The following is a 27,690-nucleotide window of genomic DNA, read 5'->3' on the forward strand; positions in this document are numbered from 1 at the left end:
AGGATGAGATTGTCAGTGATTTCTAATCTTGACAGGATTAGGGGAAAGTGGTGGTGTTTCTGTGCTGTGAAGCTCTGTCAAAATTTGTAAACTTAGCTGAGGGTAAAACTTCAAAAGAGGAGCCTCGGATACTTTGAATCTGCACACTCTGAATTGTGTGTAAACAAACTTGTGGCCCAGCTTCACAGACAACATTACTAAAAGATCACCCTGATGATAACCACTCTGATGGGGTGAAGTAAGCCTCTAAATCAAACAGCAAATAAAATAAAAAGGCAGGAACTGCCAAAGTCCTTGGAAAATATAACATTCCTCAGAAAGAAATGGATAAAGCCTCAAGGGAGCCCAGGTGTGAATAAAACTTCAATTATAAAACTGTTTATCCTCCCCCTCTCCCCCCTGCATCACTCCTGCCCACCTCCTCGTGAAGGTATGAGTGGTATGCATTGTAGTGAAGTCCTGTAGGATTTAATAATGATAGCGTTCTATAGAAAATTAATTGGGATCTAGTAAAAAATTATTCTGAAAATCTGTAGGCCTGAATTCTTCCTGTGCTGCCGTCGCTTTGCATTGCACCTGTGGCAGATTGTGAATATCAGGCTGTTCTAGCTAGGGTGACCAGATGTCCCTATTTTATCGGGAGTCTCGATATTTGGGGCACTTTCTCTATAGGCGCCTATTACCCCCCATCCCCGCCCTGATTTTTCACACTTGCTGTCTGGTCACCCTAGTTCTAGCTGGTGTATAGGGAGATCACCTCAGTGTAGGCAGGGATCTACTAGTGGCTCAGAGCTGCTTAATGGCTTCTAAAATACCTGTGTCCCTTAGGGGGTGTGATTAGGGTTCATCCGAGTTAGAACAGCTCTGTTGATTTCAGGATTGACTGGGTACACAGCCAGCCCAGGACTAAAAGGTGGCTTAAAGCAGAGTTGAAACTCTGATCCCTGACAGATTGCTACTTCTGTAAATGGCAGCTTGGGTAGATGACCTAATTTCTAAAGACTGCTGGCCTATGAATTTGGGGTACTGGTCAACCCCAAGAATTCTACAAATATGTAATAAATACAGGACTGTAAGTCTATTAAAAACACATCGAAGAAGCTTCCCTTCTCTCTTCCCCCCACCCCCGCCAGCGCCTTTTAGAGATGTTTTATTAAAGTAAGGAGCGCAGCTATAGTTGACAAATAAAAATAAAAGTTTGTTTCCCAGATTATGTTGAATGCCCGATACTTAAGGTGAGAGATTTGATTATTACTCCTTCTACAGCCTGAAACTGGAGGCAGAGATCCAGGAAGCATCATCAGACTTAGAAACTTTGGATTTCATAGAGGAAAAGAGGCTAATTCTGGTTCCAGCTAGTTTAATCAAAGTATCTTTGACTCCTCCTGTGGTCCTAAATATATACATATCTGTTCCTACTTTCTCTGGAGCTGTAGAATTAGCAGCTGTGTTTAGAAAGAAAACTATAAAGCGAACCAGATAACTTCATTCGAGGTGACTTGGCTGATTTTCTACTTGTTTTTCAGATGTCCCTGCTGGCCCAAGATAGGTACCCACCCTAATCCTCCTTTTGTTGATACTTACATTTCTTCTTAGTTCAGGGTAATAGAATATCCATGGTACTAGTGATACCTCATAGGTAGCTGGCTTTCTCGGAACAAATTGCTGCCAAATGAATGCTTTTCATTCCATAGAGTTTTTTTTTAATTTTTTTTTACACACTGTATTTAACCTGTATCCTTCTCCTGCAGAGGCTGAGCATTTAAGGCTCTGTTCCTGTGAATTTGATTAGGGGGTTATAGTACATGTGATATATTTTAATATGATTAGAGTTGCATGAGTTGAGCACAGTAGCTGTGTAAAGGAGCTGCTCTGATCTGATAGATTTGATAGTTTCCAGAAATTACAGAGTTTGTATTCTGACAGTGTGTAAAGCTAAATGGAGTTTCTGTGTAATAGGCAACTGTATGTGTGTAGAACATATTTATTTTAGTCAGGGCTAAGGAGGTTCTGCATCTGGCACTTAGGCTACTATAGGCAGCAGGAGTGATGAGGAATAGCTGGTGATGTCAGGTAGAATAGATGATAAAATTATGTAGCATTGTCTAATCTGCTCACACAGCTTTGCCTGTTACAAGTGACAAACTAATATGCCATCAAACTTGACAGCCCTCTTAGTTTATTGTAGAAACTCAACACAAACTGTCATTCACGTTCTCTAGATGTGATGCCTTTCAGATAAGGGGAAGTGTATTCTTCTGGCACTCTTTAAAAATGTACACTCGGTTGTGAATGTTCTGTGTAGGAAAACACGCCGTTCTGATTCTAATAACAAATTTAGTTGAGTACATATACCCATTTTCCCCTCCTCCTTTTGCAGGGGTCTGCAGACCCTAGTTTTGTTAGAGTTAAGGCTTTGGTTAACAGAAATTCAGCATGTCATTGTGTTTGTTCTAAAAATGTGTAGGGCTGGATCTTGTAATGGTATAAATCGGTGTAGCACCATGACTTCAGTGGAGCTACGCTGATTTAGACTGTTAAGTCTCACTTCACGAAGTAGGTATTGTACAAATTGCTAAAGGTGAGTGGGTGGCAGAACTGCAAATAGAACCCAGGAGTACTGACTGACTCTCTTGGCTCCGGGCTCTAATTGCTGAGTCCAGTTTCCCCCCAGTTGTGATTATCATCCTCCCAAAAAATGGGAAACTAATAGCATTAGTTTGAGCCAGGTCTAGTCTGGGGCAGATGCTGGGCTAGTTTCACTGTAACATCTCGGCCAATGCTTCTCAATTCTGGCCTGTACCATCTATATTGTTAAACTTTGGTCCCCTTTTATGAAGGCAGGGAGGGATAGCTCAGTGGTTTAGAGCACTGGCCTGTTAAACCCAGGGCTGTGAGGTCAATCCTTGAGGGGGCCATTTAGGGATCTGGGGCAAAAATCTGTCTGAGGCTTGGTCCTGCTTTGGGCAGCGGGTTGGACTAGATGACCTCCTGAGGTCCCTTCCAACCCTGATATTCTGTGATTCTAAGATCATGATAACTATGTGGTGGTATTGTAATGGTGTTGGTGAAGACCGGACATTAAACTGGCTTCCACTGGTCAGCTCCAGGATATAAACTTTCTCCAGAGGCAAAGAGCTTGGCTGTTACACTGACTCTCTGCTCCACAGAGGCAACATTAATCTGTAGAGAACATGTTACATTTTAGAATATATTCAAATATTACCCTTAGGTATGCTGGTATAAATCTGGAGTTAATTTACAATGGAATAACTGAGGGCATAATTTGATAGATGTGATTAAATGTAGGGAATGCAGATTGCTGTGGTTTAATAGGTTTTATTGGCATGTGTTTGGCATGGCTTGCATAATTCTTGCTGTTAGAGCTTTATCCCATTCACTCATGTATCTGCTATAGCTCATCTAATCTGCAGAATTCTGCTCTCAGTTACTGTTATAAATATGCTCCACCAAAAAAGCTTCTGGTTTAAAAAGTAACTGTTTTTATTTCTGCCTTTCTCAAATGTAGTGTCTAACCACTTGCAATAGTCACCATTTATTTAATTTTTTTCCCCCTTCCTTTTGGGGGTTTAAAAGAGGACATAGAGTTCGGGTTCCTTAGTGGCTAATATGGTAATAGATTATCTTCCCTAAAACTCTTTCCAGAAGACAAATAAATCCTATCCCTTAAATAAATGAAACCACTTGTTTTTATCTATCTGCTCTCTAGAGCATTGTCATGAGCAAATTTGTTGTTTAACTTTTTTTTTTTTGCTGCCACCTCATTTTTTCCTCTTACTAAAAATTCTTGAAAAGAGCTGATCCAGATTAGCAAGACTTTGGGACTTCTGTGAAATATCTAACATGATGATAAAAATTAGAATTAACGTGTAGGATCAGGACCATTAAGATCCAAAACTAATTAGAGTCTGATTTAGCTTTGAATTACATCAGATTTCATATCTGCTTGATATGGGAAGACAAAAGGAATGGTAACAAGTGAAGAGGCTGAGCTGTTTAAAGACTCAGCTTCTCCAGTAGAAAAAACAGGTGGAGGAAGATGAGACTCAGCTTTGCTTTATTTATGGCTTACTTTTTTTCAGTTTTTTTTTTTCTCTCAGAAGATAGTATAATCTTTTCTTTAATGTTCATCCACTAAATGATCATACTTGACAAAGATGAGGAATAGCTTTGGCGTCTCATTTGCTTCATTTGTGTTGATCACCAGAGGATGGATCACTTGATGATTACCTGTTCTGTTCATTCCCTCTGAAGCACCTGGTATTAGCCACTGTTGGAAGACAGGGTACTGGGCTAGATGGACCCAGTATCGCCTTTATGTTCTTATGACAGCTTTTGAGTGTGCCTTCCAGATACTGCCCAACTGGTGAAATAATGCATGCTCTTCCATAAACGAAGAGTATTATGTGGAACGAATTTTCAGTTGAGTGTATTTCTGTTAAAATCATACAGACGATAGAACCTGTTTAACATCCACAGTAGTCCAGCATTGCTTTGGTTTGCTTCCACTTTGTTTCATGAGATTAATTTTGATGATGGACCTGTAAGACCTTACTTGGGTTTCCCAACTATAACATGCTGACTTGGGTCAGTTGGTTTCTTTAGGTTTGTTCTTCAAGAAATGCGTCCCTTGGATTGTAGTCGTAAAATGGCTTATTGTTTTAAAAGGTAGATTGTTGTCTTGATCTAATAATCCTTAGGACCAGTATCCTTCTTGATATGGAATCTTATCAGGTTTTTTTTCCCATAAGGTTGAAAATACTTCCCTTTAAACACTTAACAGCCAGTTGGTGCAATTCACTTCTGTGGGTGAAGTGGGAGAGGGTAGGAGAGGTGAAATGTACATGCAATCCCAGGGTAAAGGCTGCAATGAACATTCCTCCGTCCTACGTTGCCACTAACCCAGCCACTGTGTGCCACTTCAGTGGTTGGTTAGAGCTGCGTAAGGGCCCCAGTTTAGCAAAGCATTTGAACACATGCTTAACTCCATCCCTATTCAGAAAAGCTCGTAAGCATACATGCTGCGCTAAATAGGGATGGATTGCTGAACTCACTTGGCTTGCTTCCACTGCTACCCTCCACTTTGGCTTTTGGGAGGAAGGGCAGAAGTCTCATTTTGGGCAAATCATCCAGCCTCACTTTGTGAGATGTGCTGGAGCAGTGGTTCTCAGCCAGGATACCCATACCCTTGGGGTACGCAAAAGTCTTCTGGGGGTACATCAGCTCTTGTAGATATTGGGCTAATTTTACAATAGGCTTCATAAGAAGCACTAGCGAAGTCAGTACAAACTATCATACAGACAAAATGAAACAATAAGCAATGTTTCAGTACTAGTGTGCTGTGACACTTTTTACGTCTTTTTTATGTCTGATTTTATAAGCAAGTACTTTTTAAGTGAGGTGAAACTTGGGGGTATGCAAGACAAATCAGACTCCTGAAAGGGGTACAGTAGTCTAGAAAGGTTGAGAACCACTCTGCGAGAGAGACTAATCCTGTCCCTGTACAGTTTGGGGAATCAGGTTTGTGTTTATTGATGCAGTTGTGTTTAATGTTTAGAGAGTTGGTTCGACATGAAATATCTTTTTAAAAAATTGCTATGCGGTATCTTCAGTTAATCAGTTACTGACAATACAGAGCATGACCATTGTTAAAGATGCCGTATGGGAGGCTTTTTCTAATAGCACCCTAAAAAGAGCTATTCTGTGTTTCAGTGGGCCTCTTCACTGTAATTTTTGCTCCAGGTATTTGTGTGATTGTCCTTCAAAAAGGTCTGGGGGTTTAACACACAATTGCCAGCCCTTTCCAAATTTATTTTGCATCTTTTAAAACTACCAGCATGTGGTGATTCTGCATGTGAAAGCTTTATTTTCTTCTTATCTGTACTAGCTCTAGATCTTACTAAAAATAAATGATTATATTTTTGGTTTTGTAGTTGGTACAGTTTTGCCTCAAAGCATGAATGGGAGAAGAGGAGGGAAATGGGACCATTAATTTTGTTAGCATAGCCAAATGCAGCACTAAGATGTGGGCACATTTCAGCAGAGGCTTAGACAGCTGCAGACTGGCTGTCATGGTACAGTTGTGGCTACTTGGTGAATGCTGCAGAAATGTTTGTAATGAAGTTAAAGCTGTTAACTGAATGCACATCTTAAAGTTAATTTATGTTACTTGTTTGTTACTTTGAAAGCTTTAGTTTTATATAAAACGGTGTTGTTTTGAAATGAAGACTATTTAAAGAGTTTGTTGTACTGATAAATGGCAATCTACTTAAATGTATACCCTAAATTTAAAAACACAGTAAAAAAACTAAAAAAGAGCCACCGTGGCTTAACAACCATGTAAAAGAAGCACTGAGAGTTAAAAAGATATCTTATAAAAAGTGGAAGTCAAATCCTACTGAGGTAAATAGAAAGGAGCACAAACACTGCCAAATTAAGTGTAAAAATGTAATAAGAAAAGCCAAAAAAGAGTTTGAAGAACAGCTAGCCAAAAACTCAAAAGGTAATAACAAAATATTTAAGTACATCAGAAGCAGGAAGCCTGCTAAACAACCAGTGGGGCCCCTGGACGGCCGAGATACAAAAGGAGCACTTAAAGACGATAGTCATTGCAGAGAAGCTAAATGAATTCTTTGCTTCAGTCTTCACGGCTGAGGATGTTAGGGAGATTCCCAAACCTGAGCTGTCCTCTGTAGGTGACAAATCTGAGGAATTGTCACAGATTTAAGTCTCACTAGAGGAGGTTTTGGAATTAGTTGATAAACTTAACAGTAACAAGTCACCGGGACCAGATGGCATTCACCCAAGAGTTCTGAAATGTGAAATTGTGGAACTGTTAACTATGGTTTGTAACCTGTCCTTCAAATCAGCTTCTGTAACCAATGACTGGAAGATAGCTAATGTAACGCCAATATTTTAAAAGGGCTCTAGAGGTGTTTCTGGCAATTACAGACCAGTAAATCTAACATCAGTTCTGCGCAAATTAGTTGAAACAATAGTAAAGAATAAAATTGTCAGACACATAGAAAACAGAAATTGTTGGGCAAAAGTCAATATGGTTTCTGTAAAGGGAAATCGTGTCTTACTAAGCTATTAGAGTTCTTTGAAGGGGTCAACAGACATGTGGACAAGGGGGATCCAGTGGACATAGTGTTGTTAGATTTCCAGAAAGCCTTGGATAGGTCAGTCACCAAAGGCTCTTACGTAAATTAAGTTGTCATGGGGTAAGAGGAAAGATCCTTTCATAGATTGAGAACTGGTTAAAAGACAGGGAACAAAGGGTAGGAATAAATGGTAAATTTTCAGAATGGAGAGGGGTAACTAGCGGTAGTCCCCAAGGGTCAGTCGTAGAATCAGTCCTATTCAACTTATTCATAAATGATCTGGAGAAAGGGGTAAACAGTGAGGTGGCAAAGTTTGCAGATGATACTAAACTGCTCAAGATAGTTAAAACCAAAGCAGACTGTGAAGAACTTCAAAAAAGATCTCACAAGACGAAGTGATTGGGCAACAAAATGGCAAATGAAATTTAATGTGGATAAATGTAAAGTAATGCACATTGGAAAAAATAACCCCAACTATACATACAATATGATGGGGTGGCTAATTGAGCTACAGCTTATCAGGAAAGAGATCTTGGAGTCATCGTGGATAGTTCTCTGAAGACATCCATGCAGTGTGCAGCGGCAGTCAAAAAGCAAACAGGAAGTTAGGGCTCATTAAAAAAGGAATAGAGAATGAGGCAGACAATATCTTATTGCCCTTATATAAATCCATGGTACATCCACATCTTGAATATTGCGTACAGATGTGGTCTCCTCATCTCAAAAAAGATATACTGGCATTAGAAAATGTTCAGAGAAGGACAACTAAACTGATTAGGAGTTTGGAATGGGCCCCATATGTGGAGAGAATATAGAGGCTAGGAGTTTTCAGCTTGGAAAAGAGGAGACTAAGGGGGGATATGATAGAAGTATTTAAAATCATGAGTGGTGTGGAGAAAGTGAATAAGGAAAAGTTATTTACTTATTCCCATAATACAAGAACTAGGGGCCACCAAATGAAATTAATGGGCAGCAGGTTTAAAACAAATAAAAGGAAGTTCTTCTTCACATAGTGCACAGTCAACCTGTGGAACTCTTTGCCTGAGGAGGTTGTGAAGGCTAGGACTATAACAAGGCTTAAAAGAGAACTAGATAAATCCATGGAGGTTAAGCCCATTAATGGCTATTAGCCAGGATGGGTAAGGAATGGTGTCCCTAGCCTCTGTTTGTCGGAGGGTGGAGATGGATGGCAGGAGAGAGATCACCTGATCGTTACCTATTAGGTTCACTCCCTCTGGGGCACCTGGCGTTGGCCATTGCTAGTAGACAGGATACTGGGCTGGATGGGCCTTTGGTCTGACCCGGTATGGCCATTGTTATGTTCTAGTTTTTTAGGGTGTTTATTGAGTTTATGGTAAGCTGGGAAGCAAACTTTCTGTTTTCTCTGTGTTACTAAACCATGTGGTAGAAAGACAATGAAGGGAACACTAGAATGTCCTGGTCCCTTAGTGGGAGGATTTTCCTTTCTCTCTGTGCAGTGTCAGGATCTGAGACTAATTTTTTTTAAAGAAAGTATAGTTAGGAGCTGTAGTTCCATTCAGGCAAAACATGTAAGCACATGCCTAACTTGAATCACACATGCAGCCCCCTTGACTTCAGGATGACGATTCACATGCTAGGAATTGAGCATTGCTTAAAATCTTGACTGGAAAGAGGCATATGTGCATTAGTCTTCACATATAACTTATTTTGAAAATATAGTCCAACAAGCTTTAACTATTTATTTAGGAAGTTTTAATAGGTTTACAAATTCTTGTTATGTAAATATCAGAAACAGTACAATAATCATATCACTGTAACAGTAAGCTTGTATTCAGAGAAATATTATACAGGAATATAATCATCAGATCTCTCTATTTAACAGGTTGTTTCAATACTGCTGAGTGAGCATCTTTATTCTGCCCATGACACACACGTTGTTTCTAGTCATTTTACTAAATTGAATGAAATCTCTTATATTTAACAAACCAGGCATGCCTTTCAAATGTTAATATTAAAAAAAAAACTGGACAAGTGTGTGAGTTTGTTTTTAGTAGGGAAGTGCACTTTGGGTATGGTATAAATAATACTTAGATATTTGGTTATCTTTTGTCCACCAAGCTCTTTAATCACAGTACTGAATGTCCAACTAAAGTAACCCACATCAGCCTAAATTGGCTTTCTTAGTAGGGATGGTTGAAAAATGGTAAGTCTTGTCTGCAAAAATTTTTGTAAAAATTGAGATTATTTTTATTTTCCTTCAAAGAACCATTGGGCTTTTTGGCAACATAATTTTTTGGGGGGCTTTTGAAAATGACTGATGACATTTTGGTCTCTTCCCCCTCCAAAAAAAGATATGTGAACACACAGAGTAAAAACAGCTAATTCTTGTTATTCCTTTCGAGTTGTTAATTCCTTTTCTGTATGCAGAGCAATTTCATTAAGGGGCTCTGGTGACTTGCTAGAATCACAATAGCTAAACAGAAAATCTGCAGTATTCTTTGAGAACCTCTATATAGAATTTCCTTCTATTAAATCATGGGTTATTCTATTTTTATTAGATTAGATATTTTTCCGTATTTCCCACGCTGTATTCCAAGAAAATAATCAGTGCTGATAATATTTTGTGCAGATACTGATTTTAATGGTGGAAGTGGTAGAGTAGGAGAGTTTGGCATAATATCTGTTGAGCACTGATGGGGGAAGCATTCAGTGCTATACAGAGAGAAGACATTGGCTGTATCCAAAAAAGACAGGTACATGTAATTTTTACTTGTATAGTTCCAGAGCCTGTTAAAATTTTAAAATACACCAGAGTTTTTGGACAACAAAACAGTCTTCCGGTGGACTTTAAAAAAGGGTTAATAGCGTGCGTTCCAAGGCCAGCAAAGCAGTGCTAGACGGACTGATCTAAAGCCCAAAGAAGGCAGTCTGAGTCTTTCCATTTATACTGACTTTGGATCAGGCCCCAGAAACTGTTTTGTTTTAAAAGGCAAAAATTAAGTCAGTACCCTCTATACTGGCACTGTGGAAATAAAGCTCCACAAACTTACTCTAAAATCCTGTAGAATTATACTGATAGGAGGATTCAAAAAAACCTTCTTTCCACTGACTTGGGACTGCTGACTGGGCTAATTAATGGGTGTTATTTACTAATGCTGAAAATGTGGGTGCTTACAGTGTTAGAAATGAGGCAGTATAGCCTAGCTGGTGGATAGGGCAGTGGTCCCAGATCAGTCTTCTATTCCTGGCTCTGCCACTGACTTCCTGTGTGACCATTGCTAGTCACGGTCACCGCTCTGTGCCTCAGTTTACCCTCCTGCCCTTGATCTGTTTAAATTGAAAACTTTTCAAGGCAAGGATGTCTTGTGTCTTCATGTGTTTGTACTAGGGTAGGGCAAATTGAATTAAGGCCATTTAAACTATGATCTAAATCTTACTATTTTTTTAAATTGTTTAAATCAGAGTGAGTCTTTGTAAAATGAATTTGTGCTGTTGCCACTTTAGATTAACAGTTACAATTAATTAAAATATAAATGTAAAGGTTTTTTTAAATGCCACGACTTTTGTGATATCTTATTTGAATTTTACACAACTGCAATACGCACAAGAAAATACTAAAAACTATTATCCTGATCCTCTACGCACTTGAAATCAATGTAATTATTTGAAAGGATTTCACTGTTAAACTGGTACATTAATTTAATCACATGTGTAGTCTCATTGAAGTCAACAGGGCTATCCTTGTTAGCAAAGTGAAGAATGTGCATAAGTGTTAGCAGCATCAGAGGCAAAAATTGTATGTTTATTAAAAACTTAGTGGCATACTGTCTTTGTCACTCCAAAACAGAAATGCTTTAGCATTAACAGTGAAAAGCAATTTAGATTTTCAATAAACTTGCAAAGTTATCGTGCACGTCTTTGTCCGCAGGCCCAAACTGATTTGAGCACCAATCTCATTGACCTTCAGATGGAAATCCTGATGGAAGAGTTTAGCCTGGTGGTAGCATTTCAGCTTTCTTGACATGTGGCAGTTCAATATATTGGAAGGTGGTGTCTGTTGCAAATATAGCCAGGCTTTTTGCTTATGAGTTTAGAGTTTATGGTCTTCTTGCAGTAAGGATGCTAATGAGGCATTGATGTTGAGTGTGAAAATTCTTAGCAGAAACTGTAAAATCAGAAATTTTGCTAATAATGAGGATTGATTAGAGAAACAAGAACAAAACCTAGCAATTTTTAGGTTAGCAATTTTATACTCGTGGAACTAGCAATGTGTACCCCCCCGTCTGATTTTGAAATAAACAAAACAAAACAAATCTATTTATACACCATGGTTTTTTATTGCCCAGTCCAGCGAGGCCATGATCTCAGTTGAGAACTGTGAGCAATACTGCAATATATATAATAATTAAAATAATCTGCTTTAGGGATGCCCAAGGAGCGATCTGGTATGATTAATGTACGAACAAAGTCCCGAACCATGTTTTGGAATAGTGCCACTTACTCTTCTTATCCAGTGCTGTTATAAACTCACTCAAAGACTAGCACTTGGGAGAACGAAAAATGTAGGTGCAGGACTTGGGTTACACCCGCCTGCTGAGGATTTTTGTTTTGTTTTGGTTTCTAGAGTTCCCCCAAGAGTGGTATTGCTTTAGTTTATTGGTTTTTTTCACCTTCTGAAAAGATATCAAAAGAGGAAAATCTATTCAAAAGCATGGTCTGAAGATGGGCTCAAAAGTGGTTCAGTAATGAAGAAATAAAAATAAAGTTCATTTGTGGAGTTAAGCCACCTGGGAAAACCATTTGGGCCGTCCCAAATTCTTCCCCCTACATAGCTCTGGTGGAGTAGGAGCAGTCAAGATGGCTGTGTGTGTCGGGGGGGAGACGGGGTTGGAATCAGTGGGGTAATGGACAGCAGTTTGCATTTGTGATATTGGGAGTTGGTGTAAAAGAGCAAGGCTTCTCATTCTCTTGCTAGGTGTTTTCTGGTGGTTTTAATTGCAGGTATCCCCTTTCTTTTGTGTGGATTTAATAAAATTAAACTTCTGCCAGTTTACATACTGAATTTGGAGTTTCCAGGGCCTGATCTAGCTCCCATTGAAGTCAGTGGAAAGACTTCCTTTGATTTCAATGGCAGCTGGATTGGGTCCCAAGAGACCACTTATTGGAGTGCCTACATGCCACACAGTGCCATACTGTTAAGTGCCCTGTCTATATTATATGCCTGCATGTTTACATTCCACCTCATCATCACTTCATTCTGGATCTCTGGCACGGTCTCTCCAGAGACTCGCTTCTTTTATTTTAAGTCTCCCACCAATGTAGTTGCACTGATGGTAATGTGGCTGCCAGAATTTTTTAACACGATGTTGCTTATGCTAACTCTGGGCAGAGTTAACTGACAGTGGTAAACATGCCGGACCCTGTCTATGTTAGCAGTAGTAGCTGATGAACTGTGGGAGATTTCCAGAAAGTCAAATGTAGATAGTTTGCAGTGTCTGTCTCTGCTACTTTAGCCCATATAGAAACAAAGTGTGTTGTGTGACTACTGGTTAACTGTATAAATGCAATAGATCTGGTCTGATTTTGGAAGGTGTTTTTCCCTGGCCATGCATCACAGGCCAGATGTCATATTTTGGGAGGGGACCAAGGAATTGACTCACTTTAGCAGTGTCTGATTTAACATCTGTTAACTCTAGTTAGTCTAAATGCTCAGCTATGCATCTTTTTGAAACAAAACTCCAAAACAACTCCAACTCAGATGGTATGGTTATTAACCTGAAAATAGGCCTAGGTTTGCCAGGATTTCTCATACCCTTAAGAAGAAATCCTTCTCTGTGGGTGCTAGGAAGAAAAGGTTTGTCTCAAACCCAACTTGTTTTCTCAGCTGAATTTTGGTTGAAGTTCAAGTTCACTCAAACAGTAAACTCAAAGCGAAACTTCGGTGTGTGAACCCACATACACCAAAAAAGAAAAAGTTGCTGTAACCACAGTTTGATACAGCTCTCTAATCATTACTTATTGCTCAACCCCTGTAATCTGTGCATGGCAGCTTGCTTCCTCCCTTTCTGGTGAGGTAAACCTATTTCAGCGAGGGAATAGGCTAGTGTTTTGAGATCAGTGTTACATTTCTAGGGGCTTGTTCAGTGGAGCCTTCTCCCAGGAAAAACCCAGCAGGCCGGAGTGAAGCTAAATCTTGTTACCTGTATTGAAATTTGTCTAAATTGTGTATTCAGTGATTTCAGAAGGTAAAACTGAAACAAGGCAGGGGATTTAAACTGTGGCTTCTTTCTCTCTGTCCTTGTACTGTGGAGCTGAAGCTGGAAAAGCTTTGAGGAAGTGCACAGGAGGCTCAGGTGAAGGGTTAAAGTGCTTATGCTTCGGTTGTGAGAAACAGAAACAGACGTTTCTGTTTGTGAAGGCACAGCCTTCCCAGCGCTGGTGTGAGGAGGGTTAGGCTATCAAGCTGCAGAGGATGTCTGTGTTCAGGGAGATGATTGGCAGGGCTGGACCACAACTCATTATACAAGCTGCAGCAGATAAGGGAAACATTAGTTTATGCCAGTTCAAATTGCTCGAGTCCCTAGAGACCTGGTGATGTGATCCACCAATATGAAATATTCAAGTTTTAATCATTGTTGCCTAGTAGAAGAACTGTAACTCAGTCTCCTCTAAAATGTTTACTCTACTCTACATAAACAAGTCTGACTATATGGAGAGTGCATGCAAATAAAGAGATGTTCCATAGCTATATTTTAAATTTCATTATATATAATTAAGAGATTTGATACATTGTTTTAGAGACTATTTGTAGTACAGCATAACGAGCATTGTAGCGAGAATGGCAGGAATGAAGTTAGTATTCTGTGTGGCTGAAGAAGAAAAGAGTATGACATTTGAATATTATGAGTACCATCAGATTAATGATGGTGCATTGTAAAGAATAGAAGCTGAACACTAGTGTTTAGAGCCTCGACTTAAACGTGTGCCTGAAATGTTTTATATTTTTTTAGTAAAATCACACTGTCATTTTTCTTTAACCGTTTTTTTAATAATTCCAAATTTTAGTGTGTTTTACTTCATTTAGCCATTCAATATGATCTCAGTTAGCTAAAAAGTCCTGTTATCCAAAGTAAGGTCATGTCCTCTAACAATGATGTACATGATGGTATATGGTCAGGCTGTCCTTATGGGGGCGCAGTATCCAGGGCGGAAGCGATGGATTGGTCTCTTCCGGGACCGACTGTGCCAGCCAATCGCACCGGCTTGCAGGGCCCCCAAAGCATGAGACCCAGTGCGGGGGGTTGAGGGTTGGGAGGAGAGAAGTGACGCGCTGGCCAATTGCACCAGCCTGCAGGGCCCAGAGCGGTCGCCCTAATTCGCCCTACCCAAGAGATGGCTCTGTATATCATACTCAGGAAAGTAATGTGTTTGCTGGATTAGGGGTGGGAAGTGAGGAGGAGAGAATGCTGCATAGACAGCCTGCCTCCCAATTGTATGACTCTTCCAGTGTGGTTCAGTCATTATGATTTTAATTATGCGAAGGATAACTTAATAATTGCAACAAGTTTTATAAGTGACCGGTATAAGAGGATTTGTGCCTCTCTTCACTTCTTAATTACATAAGGAACAACTTGCAAATCTTTATTCTTAGGTATTGCCTAACATGGGAGATTGTTTGTTTGGCATAGTGGATCACTAATGGGGTTATGATAACATAGGATGATCCCAAAGAAATGAAATCTATTTACATGAGAGATGGCATTTTTTACTTGAAACTGTGGTTTGGCTTTATTTGGGTATTTTAAAATACCAGTTTAACTCCGTCACCCTATAAACATGTGGGGGGAGAGGAGAAGCAATTGCTGAAGATTCAGCACTTTCCTTCCCTTCATGAACTGACAGAGCTGTACTGTCCACATCTGACTCCCTAGGAAAACCACAGAAGAGATTAAAATCCCTAGTGTTTCTAATGTAAGATACATATTTTTTTTAAACAGTACATTTCCAGAATTTTTCCCTCTGCAGTCACCTCAAGGTTTCATTTGTGAAACCAAATTGCCAGTTAGAAATAGATGCCATTAGTTGGCTAGATGTTTTAACATAAAAATATAGATTGGAGGTGCTGAGCAAGAAATACCTTCCATAGGAATAATATAGAGTTACTTGTTCTGCTTGGATTCAGTTTTTTTTAAAACAGTCCTAAGTAAAATCAATTTTCTTTAATTGCAGTGAAGTATCTGTATAGAAGGTTAAGGTTTACTCAGAGAGTTGCTCCCTGCCACAGGAAGGATTCAGATACTGTCTGATTTCTCTTGCAAGGTGCCAGCCTCTTGATTAGTATTGATTGCTGAAGGAATTGGCCACTTGACTAGGATCTGAATCAAATAATCCCTCCATTCTTGCTTCGCAAATCCATTGTCATGGAACAATCTGCTCTGAAGCTTTACATACACACCACACCGTGATGGGAAATTCTCCCTCAGAGTGGCTGTTAAAATTCACGCTTAAAAAAAAAAAAAAAGGGTAGTTTTAGCAAGCAATGAAGGGTAGAATTTGTCCTAATACCTTATCCTGGCAGGTTTTAAAAGAGTGTGGGGGGAGGCAGACAAGAAATATGGGCTACTGGTGAAACTTTCAGAAATGCCTAAATGACTTGGAATTTAGGGTTTCAAGTTTCAAGTGTTTTTGAACATCTTACTCTGTATCTACACTAGTCTTTTTCCCCCTGCAAAATGTCCCTATTGTTACTGCCACTATCAGAATGCTAGAGTAGAGGGGTTCTTGTGACCAGTGAGGAAGCCCTTTTAACACCATGTTATCTAACACTGCTCAGAGCAGGCCTAATTGACACTAGTAAAACCCCAGAGCGCTGTCTACCCTATAGCACTCAATTGTTGCTACTACCAGGAGAGTGGAATGATAAGGTGTATAGGGGAAAGGCTAGTGCAGAAGAGCTGTGGTGGCTGGCTGGAAAAAAAAAAAAAAGCGCGTGCTTCAGAGAAACTCAATGGGTTTGTTTTTGGATTTGCTCAGACTCCAAGGGCCAGGAGCGGCTCCAGGCACCAACGCACAAAGTGCGTGCCTGGGGCGACAAGCTGTGGGGGGTGACCTGCTGGTCCCCCTGAGGGGAAATCTCAAATATAGCATAGAATATAGCTGTGGTCTCTTTGAATGTGTATTCTGTGAAAGAGGGAGAGTGGGCATGGGCTCCGGTGATAATATATTTTAACCTTAGCACTGTAGCTGCTTGAAAATTGGAATTTCTGTACTACAGGAAACCCGATATTTCAAAATGTTGTTTTTGACCTGAATTGGGGTAAAAATGCAAAGTATCCATTTCTTTTGTGGAATGGAAAGTTCTGAAAAATATATATTAGGAAATGTCTAAACATTTCATGTAGACATTGCCAGTTGAAACGGATTGTGTTAACATTCTCAGATCAAGAAATTTTATTTTACTTTGGTTCAACATTCATCTGTTCTCCAGTTTGGTTCAACATTCATCTGTTCCGCAGTGCCTGATGTGAGTTGTCGTTTTGATGCCTCATGCCTATTCTAATCTAGAGGAACTCAGCCTGTAGAGAAAAATTGAGGCATGAGGTACTCTAACTGCAGCTCCCATGAGGCATTATACAGCAGCTCAAGCAGCTACAGTTCATTGTTGCGCTAACTCAAAACGAAAATGTTTTGATTTTCCAAATGGAAAGTTTTCCTGTGGGGAAAACCTAAATTTTCCAGAAATTGCAATTTCCATTCAAAAAACATTATGATGGAAAACGCACCATGTACTAAATGTACCATCTCCTGTAGATGAACTGGTAGAGGTTGGTAGGCTTCCCCATGGCATACCTGTGCAGATCAGTATCACTTATTTGGGGTCATATTGGAATATTAAAGCAGTTTTTAAGACACTTAAATGCTAGCGATAGATAACAGCATTTAAACAGTACGATATACACAAGACAAAAGCATAAGAGCAAACAGAGAAGATGGTGATCAGTTATGGTGGTACTTGTCGTAATTTTAAAGGTATAATATAACAAATCTGATAAACCTAGGCACATGAAATTGAGAAAAAAATAGGTGCAAGAAGTGTATCCTAATGAGTCAGATGCATTCAAATAATAACGATGAGCCATGCATTCTCAGTGAAACTTAAATACAGGTGAGCTATGATGGGTTACATATAGAATACTACAAATTAATGGGAACAGAAAGCTCTCTCCTGTTATGGATCAAAGTACAGCCTCTACCTTGATATAACGCTGTCCTTGGGAGCCAAAAAATCGTACCTTGTTATAGGTGAAACCATGTTTTATTGAACTAGCTTTGATCCACCGGAGTGCTCAGCCCCGCCCCCCTGGAGCACTGCTTTACCTCGTTATATCCAGATTTGTGTTATATTGGGTGGAGTTATATCAAGGTAGTGGTGTAATAGGTAATGTACGAGAAGGTGCATGGAATACTGTGCTGTCAATTGTATTGGCTGATGGTAGGAACATGAGGTGTCCCCCGTCCCTCTGAAGATCCCAGGACTTGTTTAATAATTGGCTTTGCTGCTTCCAGTAAATTAAATGTATTGTATCCAAAGAAGAGTAATGCAGAATGTCTAAATTCACATACCTGAAGTACATAGACATGAAGGTGTAAATAGTGCCACAGCTTCAGGGGCTGTCCACTTTAAACGAATGACTTCATGAGCTGCAAAGGTGGCACAGGACAAAAAGATACCTTTCTAGACAGGCAGGCCCTGTTGATTTCATCACATAGGTCTAGGAGGCAAGGCCTGGGATGACAGGAATATAGCCATCCATAATGTTCCTTGTTCAGCTTGATTGCTCAGCTTGTGTGTGATTTAACTGCAATGTTGTTGGCATGCATGCCGTGGAGCTGTTAGAAGCATAGTGAATTGCTGAACCCACCCTGATTTTTATCCTTCTTATCTTTGAAGTTAGCTAGCATTGTGGTATACTGCTTATGGCCTGAGGATAGGCTAACGCATTACTCTGAGGTTGACACTGGTGCCTGGCTCAGTGTGAAAGCTTGCGGTTGTCGCCTGTTATGTTAATAATCTGAGTTATTACTCTTGTAGTTAAGTGTAGAGCTGAAGATGAAATGTTGTACTGAAATTGATTGCAAATGAGTGCTTGTGATGCAACATAAAATCACTAATTCAGCATTGTCATATCTTTTCATTTTACCAATATTATTGTATTACTTTCCGTGAGACTCATTATCATACGAGTGATAAGCTGGTTTGGAAAGAGAAATTAAAGAAGTTTGATGCATTCTTGCACCAATTTGAAAAAAAACGTGTTTGGTGGGGTTTTTTTTGATTGTCATAACAAAGCATTTTGTACAGCAGCTTTTCTTGGCTAGTTGGATATCAATATTTGGCACCATTTCATTGCTTGACTCTCCTTTCTTTAATTGCTTTCAACAAAAAACTCCTTAGGATTCAGGTTTGGGAGGAAATAAACTTAAATTGTGTGTGTTTAAGCATAGTTCTATTGTAACATCTAAATTATCTTTTTTACATGGAAAGAAATGTTCTACTTCAGTTTTTACTCTGATATGTACAATGCAGCATTCTGATCATCAGGAATCTTTCCTGGCAGTAATTTCTACTTGGGTTCTGGATAATGGGAACAGAGGCTCACAAACAATAATGTGTGTTAGTGAATCTAGCCTGGATGTAGTTCTTAATTGCTTTAATTTACTGAATTTTTAAAAGAAAGAACTTCAGTCTATTTAGTGCTGGTTGAAAGATGGGAGGCTGACGGAATATCGAAGTCTTCCTTTTTATTCACAACCTGGGCCTTGGCATTACAGGCTTAACATCGCTGCCAGGCCAGTATATCACAACTAGAGCTGTGCAGATGATGGAAATTGCATTTCATGAAAGATTTAGACATTTGTCTTTGTTCTGATTAGGAATAAAACCCGAAAATTTAAGAATTATCCAGAAGAAAATTCAGAGAGAAAAGTTCCGTGGTTTTCATTAACAGTAATGTCTAAACAAAACCAAACAATGTTGGTTTCCTCCTCAAACAAAATGTTAGTGAAAGGCTACAGTTCTGTGTAGCATTTCAGCTTAGACCTACTTGCATTCTCTAATGGATGGTGGATCCCTTGAAGTTTTTTCTGTTCAGATGTAGGCTGCAGCCTTGACGGCAGAGGACTTGTATCTGGGAAAGAGATCAGTCTCCATGCAGATCAGCCCTTGGCTTTTGTACTGAGGGTATGTCTACATCTACAATTTTGCAGCGCTGGTTGTTACAGCTGTATTAGTACAGCTGTATAGGGCCAGCGCTGCAGAGTGGCCACACTTACAGCAACCAGCGCTGCAAGTGGTGTTAGATGTGGCCACACTGCAGCGCTGTTGGGCGGCTTGCAGGGGGGTTCGGGGAACGCGAGAGCACACCGCGGGGAAGGAGACCTGCTTGCAGGGGGGTTCGGGGAACACCGGAGCAAACCGCAGGGAAGGAGACCTGCTTGCAGGGGGGTTCGGGGAACGCGAGAGCACACCGTGGGGAAGCAGGTCTCCTTCCCCGCGGTGTGCTCTCGCGTTCCCCGAACCCCCCTGCAAGCAGGTCTCCTTCCCCGCGGTGTGCTCTCGCGTTCCCCTAACCCCCCCGCAAGCAGGTCTCCTTCCCCGCGGTTTGCTCCGGTGTTCCCCGAACCCCCCTGCAAGCAGGTCTCGTTCCCCGCGGTTTGCAGGGGGGTTCGGGGAACGCGAGAGCAAACCGCGGGGAAGCAGACCTGCTTGCGGGGGGAGTTCGGGGAACGCGAGAGCACACCGCGGGGAAGGATACCTGCTTGATTACCAGAGAGGCTTCCTCAGGTATGCTGGGATACCTGCTTATTCCACGGAGGTCAAGAAAAACGCTGGTGAGTGTCTACATCTGATGACCAGCGCTGGATCACCAGCGCTGGATCCTCTACACCCGAGGTTCGACCGGGTGTACGGCCAGCGCTGCAAACAGGGAGTTGCAGTGCTGGTAATGCACTGCAGATGTGTACACCTCCTAAGTTGCAGCGCTGTAACCCCCTCACCAGCGCTGCAACTTTGTGGTGTAGACAAGGCCTGAGACAACCAGTTGCTATTGGTGGGGGTGGCCTGGCTTTGTAAACAACCCATTTTACATTGGCTGCCAGCTAGTTATCAGTGTGTGGTGAAATCTTGGCCTCACTGAAGTCAGTGGGCTCAGGTTGCTACTGAGATAGATTAGATTTGAACTAGAGGGCAAAGAGCCTGATCCTCTAAGTTACTGAATGCTTCCTGGATGATACCAAGTGCCTTCAGCACCCACTGAGGCTAATAAGAGTGGAGGGTGCCTGCCACCTTACACATTGGACCTTAAATGAGGGGAAGTGGATAGCCTGTCATCACTCTATGAAATCATCCAGTCCCCTGTGTTGCTAACGGCAAAAATCTCCCTTTTCCCTATCTGCTTCAGCCCCTCCAAACAGAACTCTTTTTTCTTCTCCATCCACAGAGAATGAATTCATGCTTTAAGGATTTGTAGTCTTTGCACTGCTCTATGTGATAGCTACCCAGTGAGATGCTCTGGAAACTGCATTAATGATTGATAAAAGCTGAGAGCTGTTTAATTTTTTTCCTGTTTAATGGCTGTCAATAATTTAATGCACTTACTGTATGTTTTTAAGAAATAGCACCCATTTTACAGGCTTGGGTTTCTCAGTTTAAATGATTCAAGCTTTACAAATGTTATGAGGAGCTAGAGGTTTTCCCTTTTTAATTAAAAAAAAAATCTGGGGACATGAGTAGAGGCATTTCTCTTGAAACAAATGGTTCTGGTTTTTCAGTATCCTTTAGTTCTGTTGTAGGAAGGTAGCTGGTTTTCTGAATCACTGAAAACCGTTTCAAAGCTAAATAAGAACCTGTGTCTGCTGTTACGTTAGCATGCTGCCCATCGATAATGGAAAGCACAGGAGCCTGACATGGTGTAACTAACAGGGATCCCCAAGAGAATGCCATTCTAGAGAGTGTATCCATGTGCCTGACATTCCTGCCTTTTATATTCTAACCCAGGGCTCAAGTCACACAGAAATGTCATTTGACTTGATTTATCTGCATCCAATAATCAAATTCATTTATAGAAACAAAAAACAAAGAGAGGGGATTACTTCTAGATGTAACTCTTGGGATCATTTGGCTGAGCCTGGTACCGAAAACTGCAAATCAGAAATTGAGGTAGGGTTGCCACCTGTCCAGCTTCTGTGTCCGGGTGCCATTTAGGGTTACCAGGTGCCCAGTTTTTGACTGGAAAGTCCCACTGAAAAGGGGACCTGACAACCCTAAATGGCCAGGGGCGGCTCTAGCTTTTTTGCTCCCCCAAGCAAGGCAGGCAGGCAGGCAGGCTGCCTTTGGCGGCTTGCCTGCGGGAGGTCTCCAGTCCTGCGGATTTGGTGGTTTGCCTGTGGGAGGTCCACTGGTCCCGCGGTTTCGGCGTATCCGCCACCGAATTACAGCCAGATCTGCGGGACCGGTGCACCTCTTGCAGGCAAGCTGCCGAAGGCTGCCTGACTGCCACCCTCACAGGGACTGGCAGGGCGCTGCCCGCGGCTTGCCGCCCCAGGCACATGTTGGAGCGCTGGTGCCTGGAGCCGCCGCTGTAAATGGCACCCAAACCAAAAGTCTGGTTGCCGTGGGGTAGGGGGAGGCACCAGGTCATTAACCTGCACCAGCCCCTTCTCAACCGGAACCACCTCCAACCTGCAAACAGGCTCTTTGAGAGAATCCAGTGAGCGACGGATGGAGTGCAGGGGCTGGGGGGGGAGCAATGGGGGCGGGATTTTGGGGCAAGAGGCAGAAAAGGGGGCAAGGCCTTGGGAAGAGGCAGGGAAGGGGGCGGGGCTTCTGGGGTCTGGTTACCAGCACTTAGAAAGGTGGCAACCCTGAATTAAAGAGAGGGAAAAATAGATATTTGGACTGATATAACTGGGTCTCTGCTTCTCTGGAAGGCACCAGTCCTATAAAGTGCTGAGCATCTTCATCCGTAGTCATCTTTTGGAGTGGAAGGCACTTGGCATCTTGGTAGATTTTGTCCTCCAGGCCTTGTGTATAAAATATTCATACACTGCAAAATTCTACTTGCCCTGGATGTATAAGTTACATTGATGAAATAATCCAATATAATTTGCTTTCTTCTTGATGGTCATTGTGGTTAAAGGCTGTGCGAGTAAACTTAGTGCCTGGGATAGTAAATTTTAATGTCTGTTATATAAATGTGTGTGTATAAATATAAGTATTAAACTTTGTTTCACATTGACAAATGGTTTTCTTGTCTTTTTCCAGGTTAGAATACATTTAAGAAAGAGACAATAGTTCTTAGGGTATATTTGGGGGAAGTATATATAGGTATAACATTAAAATGACCCAAATAAACCTTTAATGATGTAAGCAATAGAGCTGATTGGGAATCTTTGAATGAAATGTTTTTCTGTCAAAAAATGCTGGTTGAACAAAATTGAAACTTTCTGCAGTGTTAACAAATTTCCAGTTTTGAAAAAAAGTTGAAATGATCATGTTGTTTTGATGCTTTAAAAATGAAAAGTTCTGTTTTAGGTTTGAAACAACTTTTAATTATTAAAATAAAAACAACAGTTGAGAGATGTAAAGCAAATTTTTGTTTGAATTGTTTGTGGAAGTTGTTGAGTTGTTGATTTGACTTTTCATCCCCATTCAAGATGGGAAAAATCTTTGTCATCTTGAACATTGTTCCTGGGATAGGAAAATAATTTACAGCCCAGTCCTAGTTAAAAGCACTCCTACTTCTTCAAATACCCTAAAGAAAATGGTAGAAGGATATTTACTACACCCAGAACTTACGCAATTCAAACCATTAAACTTCATGTGTAATAAAGTGGCTTATAGATTTCCACTAACGGGCAAACCTGTGTATTCACTGGAGCTGGTCAGATTATGGGAAAACATTATTAATGAAATCCTCATGGCTTATCTGACCATGCTCCTTCCCTTTGTTTTCATTTCCGTAAATATTTTTGCAACTTTTCTGTTTGCAAAGATATTTGTAGTGGAGCTTTTATGTTTGGAAACACCTGTTCCAAACTGTAGGCTTTAGAAAATGAGAAACCAGGACAGTGATTTTAAAATAAATACACCCTCTGTTTTAATCAGCAGTGAGGGAACTTGCTCCAGAAAGTGAAGATCCCTTCATCGGAAACATGTGAAGTGTGTATTAACCTTATAAGGTAAAGAAAGGTATCTGCCGTGTAGACAGCCATGGAAGTAGGAGTGAATAGTGGCCGGAGACAACTAGGGTGACCAGAGTGTGAAAAATCAGGATGGGGGTGGGGGGTAATAGGTGCCTATATAAGAAAAAGCCCCCAAAATTGGGACTGTCCCTATAAAATTAGGATATCTGGTCACACTAGAGACAACTGTCCTATGGAACCAACTCTGCATACAGACTAGAGCTGTGTGTATGGTTTCGTAGTAAGGGCTTGGCTACACTTGAAACTCCAAAGCGCTGCCTCGGAAGCGCTCCCGCAGCAGCACTTTGAAGTGCAAGTGTGGTTGCGGCGCCAGCGCTGGCAGAGAGCTCTCCCAGCGCTGCATGTACTCCACCTCCCCGTGGGGATTAGATTGCAGCGCTGGAAGCCGCGCTCCCAGCGCTGGGGCACTGTTTACACTGGCACTTTGCAGCGCTGTAACTTGCTGCGCTCAGAGGTGTGTTTTTTCACACCCCTGAGTGAGAAAGTTGCAGCGCTGTAAAGCACCAGTGTAGCCAAGGCCTGAGTACTTAACTGTCCGATGCTTGTGAAATGTCTGCTGCTCTTTGTGACTGGCAGTGGATGTGGGGAATAGTGGCAGAGACTTGTAAATTCAATAAGAGTATCTCCCAGATACATGAAATAATGTTGTAAGGAACACTGAACTCCAACTTGTAAGGGTATGAATTTGAGGAATCATTCATGCACTTTTTGCCACTTCATCATGTGTCTCCTCCCTCCTAGTGTGGTTTTTTTTTCTTTCTTTCTTGATTTTTTTACAGTTAGAAACTTCGGTTTCGTCCAGAGGCACCAACTTTCTGTGGGGCTTACCCAGGTCCCCCCACTCCGCCTCTTCCTGCCCCCGCTCCCTTCCCCCTCCGTCCCCCCGCCCAGCCTCCTGCACACTGCTGAACAGCTGATCAATGCAGACAAGAGGAGCTAGGAGGGAGGGGAAGGAGCTGATCGGTGTGGCTGTTGGCGGGTGCTGAGCACCCACTATTTTTTTTCTAAGGGTGCTCCAGCCCCCGAACATCCACGGAGTTGGCGCCTATGGTCTCATCTACCCTGGAAGGCTCTGTGGTGACTAGTGAAGTAATAATTTTTTTGGGTCTTCTAGGTGAAGAGGCTGAAAGATAAGCAGTAAAAGGGAAGGAATTTTTACTTACTCTGTGTAAAAAATCTTGGGTTTTTTCCCCCTTTTTTTTATGCCTGTTTAACTCCAGTGCTTCCAGTGATCACTTGGAGAAGGGATAACTTTGCTAAAAATTCAATCTTTGTCCATTTGAGTACACATCTGAGACCCTCAAGAAGTCCTCCAGGAAGAAAAAAAGAAAACCAGATCTGTTGTTTCTCATTTCTAAGGGAGAGGGAGAAAAGCAGAACAAGAAAAATGATAGGAAAGAGTGCCTGAGATGAAGGATGGTCTTGTGATTAAAGCACTGGTCTGGGACTTGGGAAATTTGGGTTCATATCCTGGCTCATAAACATCCTGTGTGCTGTTGAGCAAGTCACTGAGGCTATGTCTACACTAGAGATCTTACGGCAGCATAGCTGTGCTGCTGTAAGGTCTCCTGTGTAGCCGCTCTATGCTGGCAGGAGAGAGCCCCAGTGAGTGACAGTAGCTATGTCGGCGGGAAAGTATCTCCTACCAACATAGTGCTATCCACACCGGTGCTTCTGTCAGTGTAACTTACGTCAGTCAGTGGCTTTGTTTTTGTTACTTTTTCACTCCCCTGACTGATAAAAGTGCTATTCAAGACACAGAACAAGAAGATGGTTTCTGCCCCTCCAAAGTTCATGCTGGAAGTAGAAGACTAATGATAACAGTTGTAGACAGACATGGGGGAGTCACGTTTCATGGCTACAGGATGAACTGTGCCTTAGATTGCTTTAGTCCCTCTGGAATGCAGCTTTTATGTGACAAGCCTGGCTTCCCGCACCTCACTGGATGGAACCACTCTAGTCCAGCCACTCTGACTGGATATGTGGGCTGCAGCCACCCAGTTTCCAACCGAGTTAATTACACAGGCCCAACTTGGTTTTGCCACCTGTAATAGCTTACCTTCAGGAGCCTGTGACAGTAATAAGCCTAGTCTAATGTCTAGATTTACATCGCTCAGGGCTGTGAAAAATGTCATGCCCTGTGCAGCCTAGTTAGTTCAACCTAACCCACACTGTAGACCTAGCTTTGGTTGATGGAAAAATTCTTCTTTCAACCTAAGCATCACCTCTCAGAGAAATGGGTTACCTACTGCATCAGGAAAACCCCTTCTGTCAACGGAGGAAGCATCTATACTATGGCGCTACAGCTATGGTACTATGACAATAGCTGTATCCGTGTGGCTGTTGTAGTGCAGGCATATCTTAAGTATGCAGTGACACAAACAACATCGCATCATTTATTCATTCATCTAAGGTACAAGGAATGTAGAGCAAAGGATAAAAACAATAAAAGGCCTCTTGTAAATATGACCCAAGAGCTGGCAAAGTTTAAGGTGTAAGTTCCTCTCAGCTTATCTAACTCCATCTAACTGGCAGGGAGAAGCAACTTCTCTGAGTACAGAAGCCTCCTTAGGCTCACCCTTGGGAAGAGTCATCCATTCTGGGCTGCAAGGAGCCAGATGGGGTATTGTCCAAATTGTTTCCCTCAAAGACCCTTGTCTTTGCCATTGTTTCATTTCCCTTTACAGCCTCCTTTTGATTTAACTCCTGGCCACTGGTTGCTCATGAGGTTTTTGACTGGCGAGGCATAAATCACAAAATAGGCTACCCAATGTTTAATTGAATAGCTACTAAAAGCTGTCCTTATTTACAGTGAAGAAGCAGCAGGTGAACCCAGGAGCTGGAGCCGCTACCCAGCCCAGCATGGGAGGGTGGGAGGAAGAGCATAAGGCAGGCACAGGGCTTAATGGCAGCTCCTCACACACACACCTGGGACCAGAAACGCACAGGGTGTAGGCCCCATGCCCACAACCCTCCTGCATCCCAGGCTGCTACAAACCTGCCATGGCCTCACCAAGCAGTGGTTACTACAGCAACACCATTATAAAGTGACTCCTGGGCGTTGTAAATTGCCGTGGTAACAAGACAACTTCTTGAGGCACTATTAGGTATGCCAAGATTTGAGTCTCATGTGGCACTATGTTCTTCAAAGTTTCTGGCATTGTGATTCACCACTGGAAAGAGTGAGTTATGACATTTAAGTTCAGTGACAATTTGTCCTTAAATCCGTATATATTTATCAATGAAATAAAAAAATATGCAAAATGTATTTCATGGCTTTTGGGAATTCTTGATTTGGCTGTACCTCATTTGCCAGCTGCCTGGGCTCCTGGCATTCAGGCAAGTTAATACCACAGATAACCTGAGGGGAATATGATGTTTATAAAAAGAACTCCCTTTTTTCTCCGTGTCAAGTTTTTTGTAAGCATTATGGCAAAGGAGGATAACGAGAGAGCTTTGCAGATGTTTTACTTTTCTGTAGGTCCCAATTCTCTCTTTGTTCATGATGGGAGGAGGACTACAACTGTCTCTGTAAGAGCAGTGATTGTCGAGTCCTGGCTGTGGCCCTCAGTGAGGCTAGTGACTAGAACTGGTCAGGAAATGTTTGAGAAAACTGTTTTTGTTGAAAATGCCAATCCAAAGCTTTTTCTGCAAAAGGGTGAGTTTAGGGGAAACATTCATCAGGAAAGGTTTCTCAGGACCAGGATAGAATTGTGAAAGCAAGAGATGCCCCCCACTCCCCCAATCTAGAATAGCCTATAACTGAATGGTTAGGATATTTAGTGGGGATGTGGAAGACCCAGGTTCAAGTCCCTGTTCTGTTTTAGGAGAGTGAAACTGTGTGTATGATTTTTATATATAATATATATTTAAAACATAGGACATTTAACTAGTATAGCAACTCCTAACAGGCTCCACCTGACTGGTGTCTGTGTTTTTTATAATCATCCGTACAGACTTTTCATCATAATGCTGCCTAAAGCGTGTCTTTTATTTAATAATTAAAAAGGAAAGAAGGATGTATTTGATTTGTATCACTGATGAATGCAAAATAAGTGTGTGTATTTCTTTTGCTGTCTTTCCCGACATGGTCTGTGGTGAGTCTGTCAGTAAATATTGATTAGTGCATTGCCTCAGGAAGTACATATGTCACAACCAGTTCATTGAGGGTCATTTCTTTTCAGTTCTTCACAATCAAGGCTCTAAGCCTACTCCCCTTTGCATGAAAAAGTGTCACATTTTGAGTACTCTACTTCTTATCTGAAATTGGTTGAAGGCAATTTAGTGCAAACAGCCGTGGTACCTGATGTGTAAAGGAGAT

At 41.4% G+C, this 27,690-nt stretch overlaps 1 protein-coding gene across 13 annotated transcripts in view; it reads left to right on the forward strand.

Annotated features, from left to right (window-relative positions):
- The window catches only part of ZMIZ1 (zinc finger MIZ-type containing 1), a 509,185-nt gene that overhangs the window by 40,029 nt on the left and 441,466 nt on the right, over positions 1 to 27,690 (forward strand). The gene's annotated exons all lie outside the window — the stretch shown is intronic.

This window comes from Gopherus flavomarginatus, chromosome 6 (genome assembly GCF_025201925.1).
Source record: "Gopherus flavomarginatus isolate rGopFla2 chromosome 6, rGopFla2.mat.asm, whole genome shotgun sequence".
NCBI classification, from domain to species: domain Eukaryota; kingdom Metazoa; phylum Chordata; order Testudines; family Testudinidae; genus Gopherus; species Gopherus flavomarginatus.